At 48.4% G+C, this 24,676-nt stretch overlaps 1 pseudogene; it reads left to right on the forward strand.

Moving 5' to 3' along the window:
• Window positions 1-417: 417 nt before the first annotated feature.
• Window positions 418-4,157, forward strand: LOC119037055 (nucleolar protein 11-like; annotated as a pseudogene).
• Window positions 4,158-24,676: the final 20,519 nt, after the last annotated feature.

A 24,676-nucleotide genomic window follows, 5' to 3' on the forward strand; every position in this document is an offset into this window, starting at 1 on the left:
GTTTCAAGGGAAGCTGGGCCCTCCCCAGTTTCAGGGGTAAAGCTTGATCGGTCTGAGCTGAGACTGGCAAACTCTGGTGGCTAAACCCAGATCACCACTGGGTTTTATGTGGCCCAGGAACTGAAAATGGCTTTTACATTTTTAAGTGGTTAGAAAATATCAAAATTATAATAATATTTTCTAACAGGTAAAAATTATATGAATTTCAAATCTCTCTCTACACATAGGCCCATGCACGTATGTATTACCTGTGGCTGCTTTCCCACCACGACAGCAGAGTTAAGTAGTTGCTACCGAGGCCATATGGTTACCAGGCTGGAATATTTACTATCTGGCTCTCTACAGGTAAAGATCCCTGGTCTCTTGTCCATCAAAATCACTGGGAGGCCTTATTCAAACACAGGTTGTGGAGAGAGAATGCGGAAGCCTGCCAGGACTGACACATGGCGGTCCACAGGTTTGCCCCAGACGGCAGCCCTGGAGGAGGAAATAGCATTGTCTGCAGTGCCCTCCAGGGCCAGGCCTGACAGACTTCTAGGCATGGGGCAGAGTGACAGAACGGACCTGCTTTTAGTAACAGAGAGCAGGAGGACCATCACCCTCTGCGAGGTGAGGGCAATAGGAACAGAGGGCCCTCGCTGTCACCTCTCCCATTGCTGAGTGCGGAGCCGGAGCCTTGGGTTTCTAGAGGCTTTGGTAAAAGATTGTGGAGTGACCGTGTACTGAAAGAAGGCAAGCAGGAATCGGCTTGGCTTCTCTGGGTCACTGAACAAAGTCTGGAATGTGACGTGGTTGTTTCCCTAGAGAGAGAGGAATATTTCCGAGTTGCAAGCAGCAGCTCATCTAAGTCCACAAGACTCCAAAAGAAAAGGAAACCTGCCCTTTTGCTTCCAATCTCCCTGAGACAGCTCTGCTAAGATCCCCTCCTGGGGTCTGTCACCCCGGCCACCCACTGAGGGTTTCAATGAGATCATCTGGGCAGGAGAAGGTGGTTGATGGTGGAAACTGGTCTATCCCTGTGTCCATACACTTCTTCCCTTGGGGAAAAGTTTTATGGGTTGTTTTGCTGGTATCTTGATGGGAATCTTGATTATAAATAATCTGTTGTCAACTAACTGCCCCAGAGTCCCAGGGAAGTCTATCCACTCCACCCTCTTTTCCTCTGAGGGCCTGAAGGCACACCTTTTCAGCAGCTTTACTTTCAGTGGTCCAGGAGAAAGTAATTGTTTTTTTTTTCCTGGGATGCTGAATAGCATTTTCCGTGTCTTTAAGAAGCTAGCTAATCTACTTTGAAGTTTTGGGACCAGGTGGCAAACAGTTCTCTATACTGTTTACTTGTTTTGACTCTTCTGATGACACTGTTGCTTTTTACCTGGGCTGCTTAGCAGCCTGAAATTTTGTAATTCCTGCGCAGGAATGCAGTGGCTGATTGGGACTGGCATGCTCCCTGCTATTCCTCCTTAATTTCCCATACCCCTGTTCAAAGGCAGGGGTGGAATCCATTCCACCCCTGGAATCCATTTTAAATGTACTATTGTTACTATTTTCATTTTAACTATTTTTTAAAGTTTTTAAAATTTTTTCATTGTGGTAAAATACACATGACATAAAAGTTACTAACTGAACCATCTCTTTAAGGCATTCAGTTCAGGATATTGAGTCCACGTGCCTCGTTGGGCAGCCATCATCACCACCGGCCTCCAGAGAGCTTCCACCCCGTAAAACTGACACTCTGGCCCCGTTGCACAGCGACTCCCCACTGCCCCAGCCCCCGGCAGCCGCCCGCTGCTCTAAGTGGAAGCATACAGTATGGCTTTCGTGACTACTTAACTTTTAATTCAGGGAATTTGTTGAATGCTATCATTTTAATTGTGAATTTAATTTTTTTGTAGTCAGAAACTGACTTTGCGAATATTGTATGTTACCTTCAGTTTGCTAGGTTTCTGATCAGAAACTCAGGGGAGCTAGCTGGTCAGGGAGACAAGGTCAAATCCTAACACGTCCGGCTGTGCACAACTTTCAGTCTGGAGAGCATAGTGTTGTACGCGATAACAGGGTTTGAGATTATGGAATAATGAAGATGTAAACCTGAATATAGAGTGTAAAGCTATGTAGTCTCCTGACGTATAGAGGACACATTCAATACAAGGGACATTCAGGGAAGGGGCCACTTGTGGTTTGGAGGCCTTGTCTGCAGAACCCCAGCAGAAAACTGAAACTCCTACCTCTGATAACAAAGCGATTATGCAGACAAAGTTTTTCATGGCATCTAGGCATCCTGTTTTATTCTTTATCACTGAAAAACATGGACATGACTTTGCTTATGTACAAATGTTTAACTCATGTGCCCTAAGCAAATACACACTCCTACTCGGGCGAGTAGAAAAAATCTGTTATACAGAGTTGTACTGTGTCTGTGGGTCAGAAATTCATCTTTGATGTCATTAAGCTCTGATGGATATATATATATGAAACCTGGATACCAGGACATCTGAGTGACCCAGAAAAAAATGGAAGTCAGAGGGTAGTTAGATCTCAGATGCTCAAGACGGTCATGTCTAGAAGTGCTCCAAGTGGTATTGCGCTCACTGACCTGGATCCACTCCTACCAGCTTCTAGGAAATACCTCTCCATAAGGAACACAAAATTTCAAACACTACTGATTTCAAAAGAATCACCACAAGGGACCAGTGGTCCACTCTGGTATTATGGGGGAAATTTGTTTATGCTACATGGAAAATTTCTTTCTTTTTTAAATCCTCACCCAAGCACATGCTTATTGATTTTAGAGAGAGGGGAAGGGAGAAGGAAATAAGAGGAAGAGAAACATTGACATGAGAGAGAAACATTGATCTATTGCCTTTTCATAAGTGCCCTGAACCCGTGACCTGAGCGTGTGTCCTGACTAGGAATCGAACCTGCAACCTTTTGCTTTGTAGGACGATGCCCAACCAAGCCACACTGATCAGGGCTACATGGAAAATTTCTCACTATGATTCCATGCAAGCGTGAAGTGTCATCAGTAGCAGCTGCTCCTGGAAAACTCATGCATAGTCAAGATCCAGGCACTCACACCCTGTCTCATTTCATAAACTGAGAAATCTCACAGGGGTACGGACTTCAATCCCAGAACTCAGAGCCATCAAAGAGAATTTTAAGGAGAAGAAAAAGTGAAGCAAGTGTATAGTCAGAGCTTCCGGCATCCAAACAACGTTTATCAACCATAAAGAAAGGTTCAGAAAAGACACTCAAGTAGAACTACCTAAATTTTGGGCTATTAAGCAGACACCTGACTTACATACAATTATTAGAGACACAGTATTAGGACTTCTGGGAAGATGCGCAACAGAAACATCACTTTACCCTGGAGCTCTCTGGTGCAGCCGGTCCAAACGCATGTGCTTCCTTCCAGCTCGTGCCCTGGCTTAACGGAGGTTGCCTTAGAAAAGACAGAGGTACAGACGTTGCAGCTCTGTCCACAGCAGTTCTCTGACATTCCTGCAGCAGCCACCCGTGCCTGCTTGAACATTGTCTTGGGCCTTGGTGATGACAGTCTTCAAGGAACACAGGTCAATACGGAGTCAGTTTCTGACCACGGCAATGCCGTGCAAGGGGAGAAAATGGAATAGCAAACTGAATTTCTTCAAGATAGCCTCCATCCTAAAGAAGGTAACTGTGATAAAGAGTTCGATAAAAAGCCTGAGGACACAATAGAGGAAACCACGTCCTGCCCCGTCACACCAGAAAGAGCGGCTCTACTAAATGCCGTTCTTGGTTCTGCATCAAGGGACACGTTTCCTGGGCCTCCCTCAGAAGACACCCCAGCGCGACCTATCACTGCGCCTCTCCAGTATGTGTGTTTCCTTTATCCAGAGTGTGATGGAAATGAACCTGCACTATCTCCTGGACTACTCCGCCCTCCAGCCCTGAGCTGCGCTGTGGCTTGGACAGGCCTACTTCTAGAGACTACCTTTGCTGTTGTGGCAACAATACCAGAAGCAAAACAACTACTGTTAAGTCTGTACAAGTTTGTGACATCTCAGCTATGCATTTGATCTGAGCTCAACAGGATGGAAGTCTTTTGCGAGCTGCAGAAATTAAACCAAGAGAAGAATAATGGAGAGTTATACTCAGTGGAAGTGCTGGCACTCTTCTGACGTGAGCACAGGGATTCTATGAAGCTCTTTTATGAGTGAATTCTTCCTACTCACCCGAGCAAGAGGAACGTTTGTTTGTGACTGTCTCTCAGTGACAAGAGAAAAGGGTCAGAAGTGCCTAGACCATCACTTATTGATGCTCTTAGGTTGGACTGCAGGCTCTGTGTTGGTGGGGACAGGTTCCGAAACTTTTGAAAAACATGTAACTGAGCTAATTTTAAGTAAACTTATTTGTGATGCTTAAAAAAATAGATTGTGGGCTCTGCCCCATAGTTTCTGATATAGTAGGTCTAGGGTGGGGTCCAAGGATTTAATGTATAACAAGTCCCCAGGTGAGGCTGATAATGCTGGTCTGGGGGGGCCACAGTTTCAAAATGAAAGGTCTAAGCCAGTGATAGCAATTTCATTTTCCTTGCCAGTGACTGGCTTAGAAAAGGGCATACAATACAGTTCTGACCAATGAAATCCAAGGGAGAATCAGCAGGGGCTTCTGGGAAAGTGCCTATGGAAAGGGAAAGGTCAGGGCCAGGCTCTCCTCTCCTGTTTCTGTGTATCTCAAGACCATGAGGGGCACCCCTGAGGATAGAGCTATCTGCTATGAATTGCAAAAAGAGCAGCCAGGTGAAAAGAAACTGATTCAACAGAACTAAGCCATTGAATAAACTAACCACAGAGCCGCCTTCTGTAAAACAATAACTGCCGTTATTGTCCAAGCCCCTTCCGGTCTAGTTCTCAGTGATCCGAAGCCAAGCACAGCCTATGAAGTAGCTCTACTCTGCACAGCCTCATTCTAGCTAGGCTCCGATTCCACCCCTCACCATGAGGGTCGGCGTCAGGCATACAGGCTACACATCCCACTTCCCACCACCCTACAGCAGACAGGGTAGATCTGGAGTGGAAAAAAGCATCATTTTGAGAGCCATAAAATTCCAGGTCGAAACCTTAATTTCACCACCCGGTAACTGTGCGCCCAGCACACCATTCACCCCATCTTCCGGGATGTGGCTCCCACCTGTGAGGCTGACCAGGGCAGCCCTGTCTGTAGGTGTGGGTGAGATCATTTCATCCCTGGACCATCGTTAACCATTAGGGCTAGCACGTCATGAACACTCACCAGGTCAGACACTGTGCTAAACCCTTTACCTACAGGATCTCATTTAACCCTCACAACAACCCTGGGAGGTAGGACCATCTATTTCCCCCACTTTACAGCTCAAGAAACTGAGGCCCTGGAAATCATGTGGCTTGTCCACGGTCATACACCTTGTAAGTGCAGAGACAGGATTCCAACTCAGATGCAACTGGCTCAAGAGCCCCCATGTTTGAGTTCTGTACATCAGGGGCCCCCCAAAACATTATTATGTCTCGGTTTCAGGCACATAGTCTCGTTCCTCGCTCACCACCCACCGGTCAGCCTAGAAAAGGAGGGAGAATGTTGACTTCACTTTCAAAATCTGACCAGCTCTGGCCAGTCAGCCAGAGTGGAGCTGACATGAGCATTAAGGGAAATACTGCGAGATAACTCAGGGCGTGGGCAAGGAGATGGTGCCCCTTGAGACGGGTGGGTTCCGGGGCCACAGCCTGGTCGTACCTGCCAATCTCCATGCCTGGCTGAGCATCCCCCGCCACCGCTCTAGCTTCCAGGTGTCTAATCAGCCTGCCGATTCCACCCTGGAGGACTGGGCTGTTTGCCTTGCCCCCCTGGAGGGCCGGCAGAGGCAGTGGAATGGGCAGCAATTCTGGAGCCATCACGACTCCTGGCTAAAACCAAACATGACAGATTTACCATTGGGCAGGCTGTTCCATTTATTATTTAACGCTCGCAATAAATATTTGCATGACCTAGTGCTGGAGGGAACGCTCTGTGATAACTCACTGCATTTCCCTGCCAAACACCACTGCAACCGGATTCCAAAGCTGCGGCAGGAATATTTTCTGCTGTTCTAAGGAGCCAGGTGATACTCCTCTGGTTGAAATCATTTTCCCACCTGACTCCAAAGAGGGGAGAAGGCACAGGGAGACTAGTTGCAAGAAGTGACTGGACGAGGAAGGAGATGAAGATGATGGTTAACATGCACTTAGCGCGCTGTACACCAGTGCTTCACATTCATTCATTCAACGCAAATCTCTTGAGGGCAGGGCTGCCAGACCTAGCAAATAAAATCCAGGACACTCAGTTAAATGTGAAATTCAGATACACAATGAATAATTTTTAGTACCAGTGTGTGCCATACAGTACTAGAAAATTATCTGATGTTTGTCTAAAATTCAAACTTACCCAGGCCCCCTTTTTTCCCTGATAATCCTGATTGAGGTTATGCCTGACTGCGACTAAAAATCAAAGGGGGTTCACTTTCAAATGGGGCTCAGGGAAGGCCCTTGAGGAAGGTGACACTTGAGCAGAGATGTCAAAAAATAGAGACATCATGACAAAAAAAAAATAGAGTTCCAGGCAGAGAGAAGAAGCCATGCAAAGGCCCTGGGGCTGGGAAGAAAAGTGGGGCCTTTGAGGAGTGGAGGGAAGGCCCAGGAGGGGAAAGGGAGGGGAGGAGACCACAGGGTCTGTGGTCTCGGCAAAGAATTTGGATGTTCTGCTAAGTCAAAAGAAAACCATTGAAGGGCTTTTCAGGTGGCAGTGGCCAGATTGGGGTCCAACTCCTGCTGCCTGGATTTCTGAATCCAGCTGAGACACAGAGGACCTGACATTGGCAGGAAAGGAAAAGAGGAGGAACCAGCAAAGAAGAAATTGCTTTGGAAGAGAGCTGATCGGTCTCCCAGGAGCCGTTCACACAGTAGCAAGCCAGCCGCCCTCAACAGAAACCTCCACGTTTCCCCGGAGTTGCTCCCCCAGCCAGGCAGCCGGAGGGAGGAAGACATCAGCGGTGACAACGCTATCAATTTCCATTTTGCTTTTGCCAAATACAGAAAAGGACATTTCAAAGACTTTTAAAAATATCTTCCAAACAACTCAAGGGTAGGGGTGGAAAGAGAGAGAAACGTTATAGTCAGCCTGCTGGAGAATCACGATAATGATAATGAGTGCAAATAAAAACAACTGTATCACGAAGCAGACACGGCAGATTATGGTATCCTCACTTCACAGAGAAGGAAACTAAGACTCGAAGGAGCAGGGTTCAACCACAAGGGAGGGGCCAGGCAGGGTTAAAGGTAAGTTTCTCTGGCCCCAAAGCTCAGACTCCCCAGAGCCCTCTGGAACTTCCTATGGAGTTGCAACCCCCCAAAAAAATTCAGATGCTGAAGCCCTAATTTCAGTGTGACTGTATCTGGAGAAAGGGTGTGTAGGAGATCATTAAGTTTAAATGAGGTCATAAAGGTGGGTCCCTAACTGTACAGGACTGCAGTCTTATAAGAAGAAAAGATACCCTCCCTCTCTCCATCCCTCCATCCCTCTCTCTCAATCATGTGAGGACACAGAGAAGGCAGCCCTCTGCAAGCCAGGAAGACAGCCCTTCCTAGAATCTGGCAGTGCTGGCACCTTGATCTCAGACTCTCAGCCTCCAGAGGGGTGAGCAATCAGTGTCTGCTGCCTGTGCTGTTTTGTTCTGGCAGCCAGGCAGATGAAGAGAACTTATGTGAACCCAACCACAACCACCTCTCAGCTAGCCTACCCTGTCAGCCCAGCTATGCAAAGCAAGACCCCCTACCCCACCTCCTCTTCAGCCTTCCTTCTTACCTGACACCTGCAGGCGCCTCCCACGTGGCAAGCCCCTCCCTCCTGCCCTTCCTCCCCACAGGACTCACCTGCCTCAGTAAATGTCAAGCATAAGTCCTGGCAGTACAAGAACTCCTCTGGAGAGGAGCACAGTGGCAGAGTGGAAGAAGCCCAGCTTTGGTATTAAAAAACCTGAATTCCAATCCCAGTCACAAACCAATTGGTGGTCTTGAGCAAAGACCTGAACTTCAGTCCCCCCTGCTGAGGAGTGAGGATAATACCATCTCCCTCACGAGAATCATTGTAGAGTTAAATAAGATGCTAGAAATTTAAAAAAAAAAAAAAGTGAACACAGTGCCTGACACATAGTCAGCGCCTGGTAAGTAGTACCTGTCAGTAGCAAGTACAACAATAACATTAGAATTGTGGGACTTCTTCTACAAATTTTTATTGAACACCTATTATGTGCTAGACCCTTGGATACAACAGAATACAAGACACAAATGATTCCACCTTCATGGAACTTCTAATGGAGGAAACAGACTTACCGTGAAATGAAAGAAACACATTTGTAAAAAAATCAAGTATAAAAAGTACTAAAAGGGTTGAAGAGTACTACGAAGAAAGAAGGAAGGTTCTGTAGGAGAATCATGGACTTCAGCATCAGAGGAGGCCTCAAAGGACACTTCAGTTGAGACCCGGGGGTGTGAAGGAGCCTGGCAAGCAAAGACCAGAAGGTGTAAGCCTTCCCAGTGCAGACAGCAGCCTGGATAGAGGGAGGGCAGTGAGAGAGAACTGGGCTTGTATGGGGAGTTAAGGAAGGCCACTGGAGAGAGGAAGGAAGGGAGATGCAGCGAGAGAAGTCAGCCAGGGTCAGAGCATGCAGGGTCTGGTCATTTCTAGGTTATTCTGAAATCAAAAAGTAGCAGGTGTTCAAGCAAAAAAACATAGCACATTAGCTGGTACAGAAAAAAAGCTCAAAAATTTTGAGCTCCCTTCCCAACCCTGATACCACCAAAATAAATGTAAAAGGCCCCTCTGTTTTGAATTCGGGGGTTTGGCTTTAAACCACGGACTGGTAGGGTGAGGTGAGGTGAGAGAGGGAATGTGAGGGAACATGTTCAAAATCAAACGAGACAAAAACGCCTGGCTGGGAATTTTCGAGGTAGCTCTCTGCAGGAATGGCCATCAGTGGAACTGCAGGAGGTAGAACCGCAGTCAGCAGAGCCTGGGATTCTTCCTCCAACCAAGGCCCAGGTGCCAGGCAGGAAGTGAAGCTGCCCCCACCCCACTTCCAGCCATGCGGCCTGTCTGAGGACAGAGTCTGCCGACCTCTTCCTGACACCAGACCGGTCCATCATAGCCACTCTAGGCTGAAGCCATCAGCCTGGACCAGGGAAGCAAAATATACTGCTACTGGGAAAAAAGCAAAACAAAAAAAGTCTGGCAAATGGTGAGGACAGAGCCACAGTCTAAGTCTGTGACAACTCATCTAACACCACGGAGCTGGGCGTGGTGACTCAGGCCCTTCTTGGACTTTGAAAACCCATTCCACTGTATTTATGCCATCATCACCCACATAGAGCTCACATTAGGCTCCAAGAAATACATATGGCGGCATTACAAAATATAAATTAAAAGCTGAGACTAGAGGAAAATACTTTGGAATAAAAAGTAAAGACAGGAATAGAGCAGGATGGGAGGTAGAATAAAGATAACTAGGCCAGAAGGTCAGTTACTAAACTGGTTCTAAAACTGTGGCTCTGAGTTCCCTGTTGGCCAAGGCAAAAACGACAGGAGAAGCAGTGGTCGTGGTCCACAACGAGACAGACCACTCAGCTCTCTGGAACCTGCACTGCCCTGCCGTGTGACCTCAGGTAAGTGATTTAACCTCTGCTTGGACTCAGTTTCCTCATCTCCAAAAAGGGATGAGAAACTACTGAATCTTTATGACTCCCTCCTTATTAATTTAAAAAGCCACTATAATAAAAACCAAGAATGGCTCATTTTTCAGCTCAGACTCCAAAACAAGAATTCCAAGCCCAAATGTCTTTAGGGGCCAATGAGTAACAAAAACAAGAGAAGCAGCCTGGGCATGACGCAATGGGGTGTGGCATGGACTGGGGGGACTGGGGAGACTGGGGGGACTGGGGAGCCCATGCTCTGTCCAACGAGGAAGCGGCTTCTCATCGCCGCTGATTGTTGCCTGCAGGAATGTGGGCTCCTGCTCTGATTTCTAAGGGGAGTTCAACGTCAGCGGTTTTCATGTAAACCCTATAACTTTTAAATGTCTGCTTTTAATTCCAATTTACTCAGAACAGTGTACAAGTCAGATATAGCCCCATCTGAAGGCCACTTTCCAGAAAGAAACAGCAAATCCCTTTAATGTCTTATATATGGATTCTTCTATCTTCGGGTTAAATCACAACCCCCCAGACCCTGTCTTCCCCCAGCTAAGCATCTCAAAGAGTGTATCCGAACAGAGGTACAATTCTTTCTGAATCCCTGTCCACACACTGTTGAGTCCCTACTTTGCTTTAGGAACAGTGAAGGATCTATCAGTGTGATAAAGAAGTCTTCACCAAGTAGCCAGATTGGCCTGGCCGTCTATGCCAGCAGAATGCTGAATTGTTTCCAGAAAGTTCTCAAAGTTAGGTGATGTGTGTGCAGAAATCAGGCCTTTCTAGATCTCCCTCAAGGCATATTGCTGGGTTTATTTCTACTAGGAACCAGAAAACATCCTTTCCTCTCCATCATTTTTCTTCTGTCCAGCCCCTGGATAAGTTTCGTAGAGCCCTGCCAGTTCAGTACAGCAAGAATTTGCCAAATATCCACTGGATATAGGTACTGTGCTAAGAATTGGAGTTACCAAGATGACATGCTATACCCTGCCTTGGTAGCTCAGTTGGTTAGAGCACTGTGCCAATACACCAAGGCTGTGAGTTCAACCCCCAGTCAGGGCACATACAAGGGAGGGACCCAAAAAAGGAATTTATCAAAAAATTGTGTGTTTATTTTTACATGTTTAAACTTCAGTCACCTTCAAAGTACTCTCCACTTGATGCAATGCACCTATCAAGACATTTTTTCCACTGCTCAAAACAGTTTTTGAATTATTGGTTTTGATGCCTTTTAGTACTTCTGCCATTTTTTGTTTCACCTCTTCCACCGTGGGAAAACATTTCCCCTTTGAGGACTTTTTTCATCCAGGGAAATAAACAAACAAAAAGTTGCTTGAGGTGAGACTGGGTGAATAGGGAACATGGGGCAAAGGGGTCATGCCATTTTTTGGTCAAAAACTGATGAACACTCAGTGCAGTGTGGGCAGGTGCACTCGTAAATCACCCATCATGAAATGGGCAAATGCATTAAAATGGTCTTCAAAAGCCCTGGCTGGTGTAGCTCAGTGGATTGAGCGCGGGCCTGTGAACCAAAAAATCGCGGTTCAATTCCCAGTCAGGGCACATGCCTGGGTTGCAGGCCAGTTCCTAGCAGTGGCCGGTTCCCAGCAGGGGACACACGAGAAGCAACCATACATTGATGTTTCTCTCCCTCTCTCCTTCCCTTCCCTTCTAAGATAAATCAATAGAAATTTTTAAAAATGGTCTTCAAAAAAAATTCACTGAAGCCATATGCAGCCTCTCATAACAACAGCAGCTGGTACACTGATACAGATGGGCTCCGGGAACACTCGCCTAGAGGGGGGAAGCCTGGACTGCAAGGGGCCTGCCCTGCAGAAGGTAACTCCAGGTGGTTTTTAGTTCCTCCCCATACAAGAATGCATAAATAAGTGAAATGACAAATCAGTGTTTCTCTTTCTCTCCCTCCCTCTCTCCTGCTATCCCTCCCTCTTTCTCTTTAAAATCAATAAATAAGAAATAAAAATATAAAAGATTTTTAAAAATAATATTCACTGTCTAGTACATTGTAGGGGCTCAAAAAAACCCATTACTAGTTTCAGAAACCAACTGGAAAATAAAACTTGGTTTTCTTTTTTACAATTTTTTAATTTTTCAGTTACAGTTGGTATTCAATATATTAGTTTCAGGCCTACGGCATAGTTTCAGGTGTACATTTATATAATTATGAAATGATCTCCCCAGTAAGTCTAGTACCTACCTGACACCATACAGGTTTGCTGTCAATTAAAAAAGAAAAGAAAAACAATCTTGGTTGTCTGATCTCTTTTCCGCCATCTTTTCAACAAGAACCTCACTACATAAAAGGAAACACTCCTGAACAATGAGGACCCCTCAGCCCCAAGCTGAGCCCTTCTTGTCCACCAGCTGTGGACTACACTGCACTCCCCTCCAGAAACACACAGATCTGGTCCTGGGGCCTCTATTTATGCTGCTGCCACTCCTGACTGTCAGTCTCTGTGTGTACGGCACAGGGCCCTCCCCACCAAGCCCTGCCTCTGGATTCAGGTGCCAACTACAGCTTGCCAGTCCTTACTCTCCCCTGGTTCAGAGTATGTGCTCAGGGCCCATAGACCTGGAATTTCCTTCCCCCTTTAAGCTTCAGATCGTCCCAAATGTTCAATACAGTTGGCACCTGTCTCTTGCCTCCTTACTTTGGAGGGAGGTGTTACCTCCTTACTTTGGAGGGGGTATTGGCCAGGTCTCCTTCCACTGCAAAGCAGCGGAACAGCAACTGGAACCAGTTAAGCCAACAGTGAATTCACTGTTCCACCATTATGAAGAGTGCAAGGGGGGCACCAGGTTCTGATCCAGAAGGATTCAGAACCCAAAACAATACCATGGAATCACCTCTCCATCTCTTCATTCCGCTCTCCTCCTTGGTGCCATGTGGTAGCTTTGGGCGACTCCAGTTGTTAGGAGCTAAGTAGAGGCTTCCAACCAGAATAAAAAGCAAACGGGACTTCGGTTACATGGAGCAGCCTGAGCGCCCCCCATTTCGCTTCCTTTGGCTGGCTCGGGCCTGCAGGGAGGCTGTTTCTTATTCTCAGGTTCCAGCTGGTGGAGGTCCAGGGGACAGTCCTACCGCGGGCCGAGGCTAAACTGGGCAACGCTGTGCGCCCACCCTCACCCGGGAAGGCACACACCACCCGCTCTCCCTCCGCTGCAGCGCTCTCAAGGGCACAGAAAGCACGGAGATCGTGGTGCCATGAGACCGTCTGGACGGGACACATGACTGGTCCTGTTAAGGCCACTGATCATTTTTAGGATTCTGGCTGGCAGGTGTGGAGAGCTCACCTTACTGTGCCCAAGACAAGCCTCATAGGTAAGTCCACTCGCTTGTTAAAACCGCCACCCACCACCCCAGAGCGGCTGCCTTTTCCGCCCCTCTTTGTCCTCCGGGTATGGGCAGATTTCACCCGGGGAGCCCTAAGCTTGCGAATGCCTTCTCAACCCCGGGAAGCCACCTCATCTCCAGCCCGCAGCTGAGGCAGAAGCCTCTTCCTGTCTCCAAGGCCCTGCTACTGCGTCCTCTTGGCGTCCAAAGGGAAGGTGTCAGCCCTCAGGTCATTGGTGGAGCGTATTTCATTGCCACACCCTGCAACCAGTGACTGATCCAGTTGGTTCCAGTATCGGCCCCACTAACTTCTCCTGAAAGACTCTCAGCTCCCACGCTTCTAAATGATTTTTGTTCCAAGTTATAGAAGCCCAACTTATTAGAAGGATACTGAAGAATCCTGTAGTTATTACCATTATTATTAGATATAATATTATTATTAGATATAATAGTGATGGTTTTTATAGTAGTACATTATTAGGTTATGATTCAATATAGCATAGTTATTATTAGACATAATAATAATATTGTATTGGCTACCAGGGCTGAAGGGTAAGGGAAATGAGATGCTGGTCAAAGGTACCAATTTCCAGTTACAAGATGAATTTGTTCTAGGGAATCTAATGGACAGCATGATCATCATAGTTAATAATACTGTATTATAGACTTCGAAGTTGTTTAAGAGAGTGGATCTTAACTGTCTTCACCCCATAAGAGAAATGGTAATTAAATGACGTGACAGGCATGGTGGTGATCATTTTGTAATATATAAACATCTCAAATTAGTTATGAACCTCAAACTTACACAGTGCTGTGTGTCACTGAGACCTCAGTAAAGCTGGGGAAATAATGTGATATCTAATTAGTAGTAGCAGTATTGGATAAATTAATAACATTGTTGCTAGTAGTAGTAGTAGTAGTAGTATGTGGAAAGGAGGGGATAAAGGAGAAGAAAAAATTATGAAGCATTTGAAATCTTTTAGGTGCTATTCCAAGCACTTTGCATCTCTTTCATTCCTCACAACTGCCCTGTGAGGCAGGTATGCTCATTTATCCCATTCCAGAAGACAAAAGACTGCTGTCACGCACCTAGTCTGTGAGCCAGGGTCTGAACCCAGCTGGTCTGGCTCCAGAGGCTGCATTCATCACTATTAAACTATATTCAAAGGAAGAGCAACCAGAAGAGCAGAAGAGTACAAGTGTAACTGAAACCGAACACTTGAATTCTAACAGGAATTCATCGCTCTTCATCTCTGCTTCTGTCAACTTCTTCCTTCTCAAAGTAAATAAGCTTCCCTCCTTTTGCAGAAGATAAGGCTCCCTATAGCCCCAGCCTGTCTCACAGCTTCCACCACAGACCAGAACTGACTCTCCGCTTCCAAGTTCAAAGTCCCAGGAAAGAGCTCTGATTGCCCTAGCTTAGGTCATGTGCCGACCTCTAGACCAATCATGTGTGGCCAGGGGGCCAGAGCACTATAGTTTCAGGGCTTTGGTATCAAGTCAGTCAATGGCAGGTGGAGGCAGGACCCCACCAGGGAATCAAAGTGGCAGGAATGGCAAAGGGGGTAAAAGCCATTGTTATAAGAGAGGAGGTATGCGGGGGACACCAGCACTTAATTCATCCCGAGAGCAAGGGAAGTTTGCCAGAAAGCCTCACTTGGAAGAAGCCAGCTGGCTGAGGACTGAGGCCCTTGCAGCTGCGGCCCTTCTGACATCTGGTCCAGATGCCAGACGTCATTCATTCAAAAGTGCACATGCAGCTTTAATGAGGGACGAAAGGGTGCAGTCCTCTGGGACTCCTGTGCAGAGGCACTAGCATTCATTATCCTCCTGCTCCGCCTGCCTGCAGGAAATATGAAGGGGGTCTTTGAAGACACATTGAGAGCATTTAGCAAATGCTCCTGACCAGCTCTTCTGAAAATATCCCAAGTGCAGGACTCTGTCATCTGTTAAGTCTCCCAGTTACCGTTTTGGCAGGAGGTGGGCTAAATTGACAACTGGCATTCATTCTCACATCATCCTATTTGTCAGTTCCACTGTTTCTTTCTCCCTCAGCCCCATCCTGACTTACATCTCAAGTCCCCGAGGGTGGTGGGGCAAGAAAGCGGGCTCCAGCCAGTCAGAACTGTGTTTGAATCTTGGATTTGGGATTCGCCAGCTGGGTGATCTTGGAAAAGTTATTCGACCTGTATGAACCTCTGGTTTTCTACCCGATAAGTAGAGACATGAATTACCTTCCTTGTAATGTAGCTAAGAGGATTATAAATAATGGGGGAATCCTATATCAGGATAGAATGACTATGCTGTGAAATAAAACCCCAAATATCAGTAGCTTAGCGCCACAAAGGTTTTTTTCTCACTCCTTCCACATTTCCTGCCACATGAGAGGAGCTCTTGTATGAGAGGACAAAATAAGGCCAAGCCACCAAGAGATGCTGACACTGGCAAAGGGGACCAAAGGACACATGCAGAAAGCATCTTGATGTCACTGAGTCCCTAGTCCCAGGTCCATGCAGCAATTCCTTCCATCCCATAACCACTAAGTTCCAGTTTTGCTTAAATGTGCTTGAGATGGGCTTTGATCACTTGTAACTGAAGGAGATGCAACCAGTCGGATTAGCCATAGGGGTGCCGGTGGACCACAGGCTGAATGCTTAGTATCTATATACTGGGCACCATCGATTGGGTTTTCTGAGCATGTCCCACACACTGTCCTAGGCACGTCAAGTACACCGTTGCTGCTCAGGGTCAGCTTCATTTCCATTGTGCTCAGTTCACCTGTCTGTGAGCCCATGATTAATACCTCATTTCTAAACTAGGGGACTAAGGCCAGAGAATTTAAGTCATATGCAATCTCAGTCTGGGCTCCCCAGAAACAAACAGGAAGCAAGGATTTAAGTACAAGTAGTTGATCTGGGAGGTACAGAAAAATACCTATAGAGAAGTGGGGACGTGGGATAGGGAAGAGAAAGCAGCCGATAAAGACCGTGTTCTCCAGACGGCTCCAGCTGCGGGCCACTGGAGCTCAATCCTGTGGGGGAACACTGTGGGTCAGCCTTATCCCAGCCCAGGGGGCCAGGGAGCTGGGCACTTACACACTTGTCAGCCCTTGGTAGAGGGATGGACGTTCTCAGGAGCATTAATTCCCAGACACTTCCAGCATGTCCTCTGCAAGGGCAGAGTGGCATTCCACAGCTTTGAAGAAACTCTTCAGGCAAGGAGAGGGACACCTACCAGCAGCTGGAATTTGGCCAACACTTGTTGATGTCGTACAGCCAAAGCAGTGGTGTGGTGGTAAATGTGCAACAACTGGCTTTCCAGATTAGGGGCGGGGGAGGAAGGAGGGGAGGGAAGAAGGGAGGGGGGGAAAGCCTTGATTTGTAATACTTGCCGATTCCATGATGGAAACACTCCCACTATGGACAATTTCAAGCTACCAACATGATGTACACTGGCTTGCAAAATTTCTGAAAATTTTTGCAAAATTTGTAAAATAACAGCTGGCTCTCGTGAGCTGGTTCTAGCTGACTCCGGCACACCACTAAGCCAGAGGGATGTGGGCAGGGCAATCAAAGCATGTGCCACAACCCTTGACAGGACACGTGGGGGAGTTCAATGGTGTAGGAAGGGTTTTTGTTCTACCACGGTGGGTACTATCCATCCTGTTCCAAGACTGTGGTGAGACACAGACATGTGAGAAGAGGAAGAAGCAGCCGGTGCTAAAAAGAGAGGCACATTGAGAGAGAGCTTCAAAATCATCTATTCTGACCCTACGCTGAATGCTGGGCTCCTCCTGATAGGATCTCCACCTGCCCAGTGATCATCCAGCTTCTCCTTGCACAGCTCCTGTAACGGGGAGCTCACCACTTTGTCCAATAGCCAATCAGCCTCTGTTCCACATCACCAGACCCAGATGGGATTCAAACAGCCAAGCGCCTGTGAAGGAGAAGTCATTTTGCTGCATTCAAGGCAACGGATGGACTCGGTGCCAGAGGAAGGCACTTGAAGAATGAGCAAGCCGCTGGATCAGACACATGGAGCAGATGAAGTGCCCGGTCGCAGACCAGCTTAAGCAATGGCTCCTTTTGTCAAAGCCATTCACCAAAGGGGAGACTGTTACATGATAAATGCTGGCTTGGGTCAGAGCAATGAAACACTGCATGCAGGGTCTGTCTCCAACAGGGCTGCCCCCCCCCCCAGCTGTAAGATTAAGACAGAGCCCAAACTTTCCTGTGCCTGAGAGTCACCGGGAAGCATCCTGGGTCCCACCACCAGTGATACCCTCTCAGCAGGTCTGGGGCAAGGCCTGAGAGTCTGCATTTCCCAGGTGGTACTGATGCTGGGAGCCTGATGGTTGTACAGCTGCTTCACGGGTGGACAACCTGTGCCACTGCACGGCGCCCTGTGCTCAGAAAAGCCCCATGCTTGATTTAATGCTCTGCTGTCACCATCTTTAAGTTATTAACAATTTTTTAGCAAGGGACCCTGCATTTTCATTTTGCACAGAACCCTACAAATTATCCAGCTACTCCTGGTCGCTGGTCCCCAAACCAAACCTCAGCAACATTAAATTAAGGAAAGATCACAAGAAGACAAGCTTCTCCTAAGTGGAAATGTAAGCATAGCCCGTGCAGTTCAGCCTATGTTTACTGAGGACCTACTGTGCGCCAGGCTCTGGGCTAGGTCCTAGGGAGGGACAGAGTACAACAGTCACAGAGCTTACAAGGATCTGTCTGTGGGAGTCCAGAGTGAATGGAGGATCTTACACTTCATTCGTCCAGTCTGTGTGTGCCTGGCAGCCTGCTGGGGGGGCGCACACGTTGTGTTAAACAAAAGACCAGGCTCTGCTCTGGATGAGCTTCAACCCTCCTGAGTGGGAAAGACTACGCCCGCCATCAAAAAACTGGGAAATAAAGCTGAGTAAACTTAACAATTTAAACACACACACACACACACAATGGATCAGAACAGAGAAGTTCAAAAGTCACAGAAACGTCCTTTAGAAGTGTAAATTAGCAAAGTGGAGCTGTAAGCTATGGAGGTGTGAAGAGAGCATCGACAGGAAAATTTTTAGGATCAAGAGCCACCTGTCGTTTTGTAAAGCGGTCCTATAGCTGGATGCTGGCCCAGCCTCCCAGCAACCCCAGAGGTGGAACTCTTGGCTGACCCTGGTTTATCGCTAAGGAAACTGAGGCTCAGAGTTACATGCCCAAGGTTATACTGTCAGCAAGTGGTGGAGCTCGGCTGCCCGGCCTCCAAATCCATACTCGAACTGTTAATCTACACAGTTGAACACCCAGAGTTGTCTCTAGGAAGAAGGGGAGACTTGGACAGCCCTCAGGCTGCGAGCATTCCCGCAAAGGCTCTGCAAACAACCCTCCCCTCCTCCACCCCGCCTGTCGGACTCGGAGCAGCAGCTGCAGCGGGGACTGAGTCACGGTCCTCTTTGGAGCTGGAAGGCGGTGTGGCAGCATGGCTGTGATGGGGGTCACCAGGGCCAAATCCTGACCTCATCACTCCTTAGCTGTGGGACTTGGGCAAGTTACTTGTTCTCCAGGGTTGGAGTGACCACATTCCAAGCACTAGCAGGCTCCACTCAGACCTAGACCTCCAAAGACTGTAAAGTTAAGACATTCGGTACCTCTCCAAGAGTCATCTTTGAAAGACAGATGGATTTCCAAGGCAGAGCTGTTCGTGTCCATTCAACCTCTGAAACACACTCCCCGTCCATCTGCTTCTCTGGACTTGGGTTTCCTCTGCCCTGGTCCAAGCCGCCACCAGCCTCTTTTGCCTAATCCAGTGATCTCCCAGATGGTCATCCCATCTGGGCTCTTAATCCCAACAGCAGAGATCAGCAAATTCTGACCCTCAAGGCCAAATCTGGCCAGACATCTGTGTGTGTTTGTTTTTTTTGTCAATAAAGTTTTATTGGAACAAAGCCACATCCATTCATGTGTGTGCCTTCTAGGGCTGTTTTCCCAGCACAGTGGCAGGGCTGAGTCATTGCTATAGAGACTGTATATGGTACGTGAGGCCCAAAGCACTTGTTATCTGGCCTTTTGCAGGAATTTTCCAGTCTCTGCTCTGCAGTCTTTTCTCCCCACGGCATCCAGTCCTCCTTCTAAAATGACAATCAGATCTTTTTCCTCCCCTGCTTAAGGCCCTCCAGTGTCTTCCAGGGGGCATCCAGAAACATCTCACTTCTGCATCCATCTGGCAAAGTCCTATGTGACCTGTCCCCTGTGTATGTCACTGGTCTTCTCTATTACCCCCTCCCCCTCGCCCACTGTGCTCCCACCAAACGGTCCTGTTTGTTACTTCTCCTTGACCTCTGACCCCACCCTCCATTCTCATTCATTCCCTGGGGCCTGTGCAGGTGCTCTCCCCCAGTCCGGAACACTCTTCCCTCAGCTCTTCCGACAGCTGTTCTCACCGAGGGGCTCAGGTTTCCATGGCACCTTCTCACAGAGGCCGTCCCTGAAACCCCCCACCTAGACTCGCCCTCTCAGCAGTTATGGGAGCGCCAACTGAAGTGACCCCATGTATTTATGCATTTCCTTGACCAATGTCTATCTTCCAACTGTAACATGAAGTTCCACAAGAATTAGGGCTTTGTTTTTGTTTTTGTTTTTTTGATTCACTATATACCAGGCCCTAGACCACTGTCTTACACATACCAGAACTCTCTAAATTTTTATTCAGTGAATAAATGATTTTTTCACCCCCAAAGACAGAAGAAGAGACTACAATCACAATAGACATGACTTGGACCAGATGCACACACAGAAAATACTTCTTGCCTCACGGGGTTGACACCTTTTGAAAAAGGCTATTAAGGTAAACTAAGGAAGCATTTTCCAACAGCTGAATTAGAAAAAAAACTACAACACCCAGTGCTAGTAACGGTGTATCATTGTAGATAGCTACAAACCCTTTGGAAAGGAATAAGGTAGTATGTGTCAAAAGCCATAACAATGTTTACTCATTAGACTTGGTATTCCTACTCCTAAGAATTGAAAGAAATAATTCAACAGTAGCAAAGGTTTGGACCATAACATTGTTTACTGTTTTAGTTGAAAACAATTGGAGCAAGCTAACTGTCCAACAACTGGTATACACAGCTTATAACCATGATTGTTATGAAAACTCAGTGGAGCCACACAGAAAATGGGTTATGATAAATGAAAGAACGCAAATAAAAATGAGAATACGTATTATGGCTCTGAGTAGGAAAACTACTATGAACAAGGACTAGGAGAAAGTAAGAAATAATGGAAATACCTGTCACATGGGGTAGAGGCTGCTGGATGCCCATCCATTTGGTCCTTTCCTCCCCCAGGCACACAGCTCCCCAGACCGCCCGGCAGTCCCTGCACCGACATGGGGCTGCATGCCTAGGTCCAAGTCAGTGGAATGGGAATGGAAGCCACGTGCCGCTCCCTGTTCTGGCCCATGAAACCCTACCATGCACACTTCACCATCCTGTGACTCTAAGGTGGCTTTAGAAGCCACATGTTGGAGATGGCAGAAACTCTGTTAGCCTGTCCACCAAACAACTGTGCATAACATAGACCTGTCTCTCCCTGTTCACCTAGAACCACCCTTAACTGTAACATGAGTCACAAAAAAACTTTGGTCATATGTGTGCCATTCAGTCTGGGCCTGTTTGTTACGGCAGCTTAGCTGACCCTAACTAATACCCTGACACAATGCCTGATGGGTAAGAGTTCAGGCTTTAGGGTCAGAAAGACTTGAGTTCGAATCACAGTGACATCCCTTTCTGTGTGACCTTGGTACATAACTGCTCTGAGCCTCAGTTTCCTCATCAGTTTGTTTTTGAGAATCAACAGAGAAAATCACTAGAAAGTCCTTCATGCTGTACCTAAGATGGAGAAGGGGCTTGGTCACTGCTTCCAGGTGTTCCTGAAGCCAGCTGCATCCTGCCCTTCTTTGATCCCAGAGACGTGTGCCTAAGCTAGCTCGAGCCAGGTTTCTAACCTTCGCAAACAAGCATGCTGACTGATACAACAGAGCTGCAAACATTACAGTCTTTGTCCCAACGCATCACCCGGGCAGAGGTGGTCCAGCCTAGGCAAACCCAGGGAGAAGCTGACTCGAACCCTAGGCAGGCTTAAGATGGACCAGTGAGCAGTAACTAACCCAAAGTCTTCTGCACCTAAGTGGCAGGACCAAGTCCCAAAGCCAAGAAGACCCCATGGCTGCCTTTCCCAAGACATGGCCCCATCCCTGGTGCCCACTCAGGTCAGGCTGGACTGTTTTCCTGGACAGAAGAACAGGCAGTAGTTAGTGGGCTATGCCCAGGCTGAGACCTTTCCCAGGCCAGATGGCATCTCTGGCAGGCCCTCAAAACCAGCAGAGGCTGCATCATGCCCAAGAGGCCAAGAGGCCCAAATTGGCAGGGACGGTCCAGGGTCCCAGTAAACAAGGCATCCCAGCGTGCTCCTGTGCCAGCTGGCCACCACTCAAGGGGCCCAGAGCAGCAGGCGAGCAGGGCCATCCCAGGTGGGGGCACTGAGCCAGAAGTAGGGCTCACAGGCTCTCTCTCTCTCTCTCTCTCTCTCTCTCTCTCTCACACACACACAAATGCACACACACAGACACTCTTTCCAAACCCAACACCAGCTGATAGCACAAGACAGAACAGAGCCACAGTGTGGCGTGGAGGAGACCACAGTTTTTTGCGTGTGTCACTCACAGGATCCCTGCCTGCCTGCTGTCCCCAACAGACCAGCTCCACCCAGATGGCCCCTCAGACCCCTCCTTGCTGGTCCCTAAGTGTCAACCACTGCTCCGGCGACATCACAGAAAGATTCGGGCACTGATGGCTGGGTTTCCTGGAAGCAGAGCCAGAGACAGGGACGTGGGAACATGTGGGTTTTTGAGGGACGGCTTCCAGGGGGAAATGAGGACCATGGGAAGCAGAAGGGGAAAGAGCCAAATAAGCACATGGCCTCTAACGTCTTGCCTGAGCCCGATCCACAGGAGCTCTGGTGTAAAGACCGCACCACCAAGAGGCAGGGGCAGCAGTCCCTCCTGCCCAATCGGTGGGTCACTGGGCCACGGCACCCCCTCCTGGGTGAGGCATCTCCCATCTGGACACGGCGAGTCCCCAGGGAGGGACAGCTGTGAGCTCTGAACAGCCAGCACGCACAGCAGCCGGCAGGTGCGCTGGCTAGGTCAAGGTCTGGGTGGGACCCTGACAGTCTCTGCCCCAGGGTACACCACCCTAACTGTCCGAGGCCCTGAAAGGAAGGGGAGAATTCATCTCCAGGAATGGCTTTCCAACCACTGAACACCTGTCAAGGCATGGGCCCCACCCGGTCGACACTGTGAGCAGTCCCAGGACTGGCTGTGAACGTGGGAGAGCTACGGCAGCGGGTCTCAGCTGAATGCCAACTCCATCTCTGCCGAGGGATCATACCATGAACCAAACCCCGCCGCCGCTGCTCCATGAGCTGCATTCCACGGGAGCCTCACAAACTGCCTGAAACGCCACTGTCACCCCCATTTTAATGCAGAACAGCCTGGGGCTCAGGGGCACGGGGCAGCTCACCCAGCAGCACAGGGCCTGGCCGACGGTGGGCAGGACTCACACTCGGACCTGTCTGCCTCCAAAGCCAGTACAAATTTTCTACGCTGCCTCACTGGCTTGAGAGAGGTGAAAAAAGAAAGCGAGAAAAGAAGCTCCGCTTCCCAGACACAAAAGGTTCCTCAGTGACCCTGGGGTCACGAATTTATCATGTTCTGAGAGGAAGGAAAGGGACAGGAAACAAGCAAGGTGTGATTTCCTGTCACGTCCAGAGACATTCTTTTCAGAGAAACGTACATTTCTCTGCATCAATATGCTCTGAAGCCTCACGAAGCTGACGAAGACCCCATGACAAGAGGCCATAGAAATTAAACTGAACCATCTGAAGCAGGGAGGTCATAATCATTCAAAATTAATGATCCATTTCCGTCCCAGAGAAGTGAGCTCTTGTCAAAGCCCAATTTACCCAAAGATGGTATTCCTAGCCCTTCCTGCTAAGGATGGTGACAGACTTTTACGTCCCCTTTCTGGGGGTTGGAAACGTTTTTCTGTAAAGGGCAGGGAGATAGTACACATTTTGTGGGCCCTGCGATCCCTGTTGCACCTGCTCAACTTATGCCTGCATCTCCCCCGCCTCATGGCCATGTTCTCTCGGTCTCTGGCAGGCTCCTCTCCCTGGACTTGACCTCCTTGCTGTTCCTCAAACTCACGAAGTGCATTTCCCCCTCAGGGGCTTTGTCACGATTGTCCCCTCCAGCAGGCAGCTCTTCCAGATCTTTGCATAACTGGCCCCTTCTCTTCTTCAGGTCTCAGCTCAAGTCACCTTCTCAGATAGGCCTTCCCTGGCGCCGGTCACTCTCTACCACACCGACCGGTTCTGTTTTTTTGTTCCGTAACACACCAATTATCCGAGAAGTTCTCATTTAGACGTGCAGTGCCCGTCTCCCTGATTAGCATCACACTGCAGGAGAGGGGAGGTCTGGCCACACGTTCTCACCACGGAATCCGCGGTACACAGAGCTCAGGCTACATGCTGGGCTAAGAGCTGTTGAATGAATCAACAACTCCTCCCCAAAGATCAGACTTTACAAAGTGCTCACTAGACTAGAGGTCAGTAAAGCTTTTGTACAAAGGGCCAGAAAGTACTTACTGAAGGCTGTGCAGGCCACACTGTCGGTGCCACAGCCGTCCAGCTCTGCCACTGCAGGTGAAAACAGGCTCGGACGACCCGGGGTTGCAAGGCCACGGCTGTGTTCCCTGGACACTTCACTGACAAGCATAGGTGCCTCCAGGGCCAGTTTGCTAGCCCTGCACTCAACCAGTGTGTCTTATCCCCCATCTTCACATGTGAAGTTCTTTGCCGTCATAACTATCAGTCCTTGTAGATGAGGCATTCTTGAAACTGTGTGAGGAAAGAAGCATTTTGAGCAGGCAGCAAAATGTGCCTTCTGCATATTCCCGCTGCCCCAGCCCGTGAAAAGGAAGCAAGAAAGCCCTGTCCCGAGGTTGCTGCCTGAGTGGCTGTTAGCCACCCCTCCCTCTGCACGTGCAGCAGGAACAGGATGAACACGCAGCGGCTGTCGCTCCCCCCCTCGTGCCAGCCCCCTTCCCCGTGGAGGCCAGGCAGGGAGGGGCAGCCGTCAATCTCTGGAGGCGTGGATTCTGCACAGGCTCCAGGGACCAAGTGTTCCAATGCATTCATCTATTTTACAAAATCTTCCAATTCCAAAAGGCAATGGCAAGATAGGCTGCTGTTTCACCCACATAGTGGGACACTGAAAAAATTCATTTATCCAAAAGGATGTGTAAAACGGCGGCATATGAACCCCAGGCACAGGGGTGTAGTTACAATATTCGTGACCCAACCACAATCCCGCCATTGTATCATGAAGCATAAACACCCACTCCCACTGGGAATGAGGCAAGAAAAGGGCAACGTCATACCGCCCTGCATGCCACCAAGTTCCAGGGCCAGAAAAGAGCTTCTCATCCTACCACACAGTAGGCCTACAAGAACATTACTCTCTCCCCTCATCGAGG

The sequence above is a fragment of the Artibeus jamaicensis genome, unplaced genomic scaffold (assembly GCF_021234435.1).
Source record: "Artibeus jamaicensis isolate MK-2021 breed Jamaican fruit bat unplaced genomic scaffold, CSHL_Jam_final contig_729, whole genome shotgun sequence".
Taxonomy (NCBI): domain Eukaryota; kingdom Metazoa; phylum Chordata; class Mammalia; order Chiroptera; family Phyllostomidae; genus Artibeus; species Artibeus jamaicensis.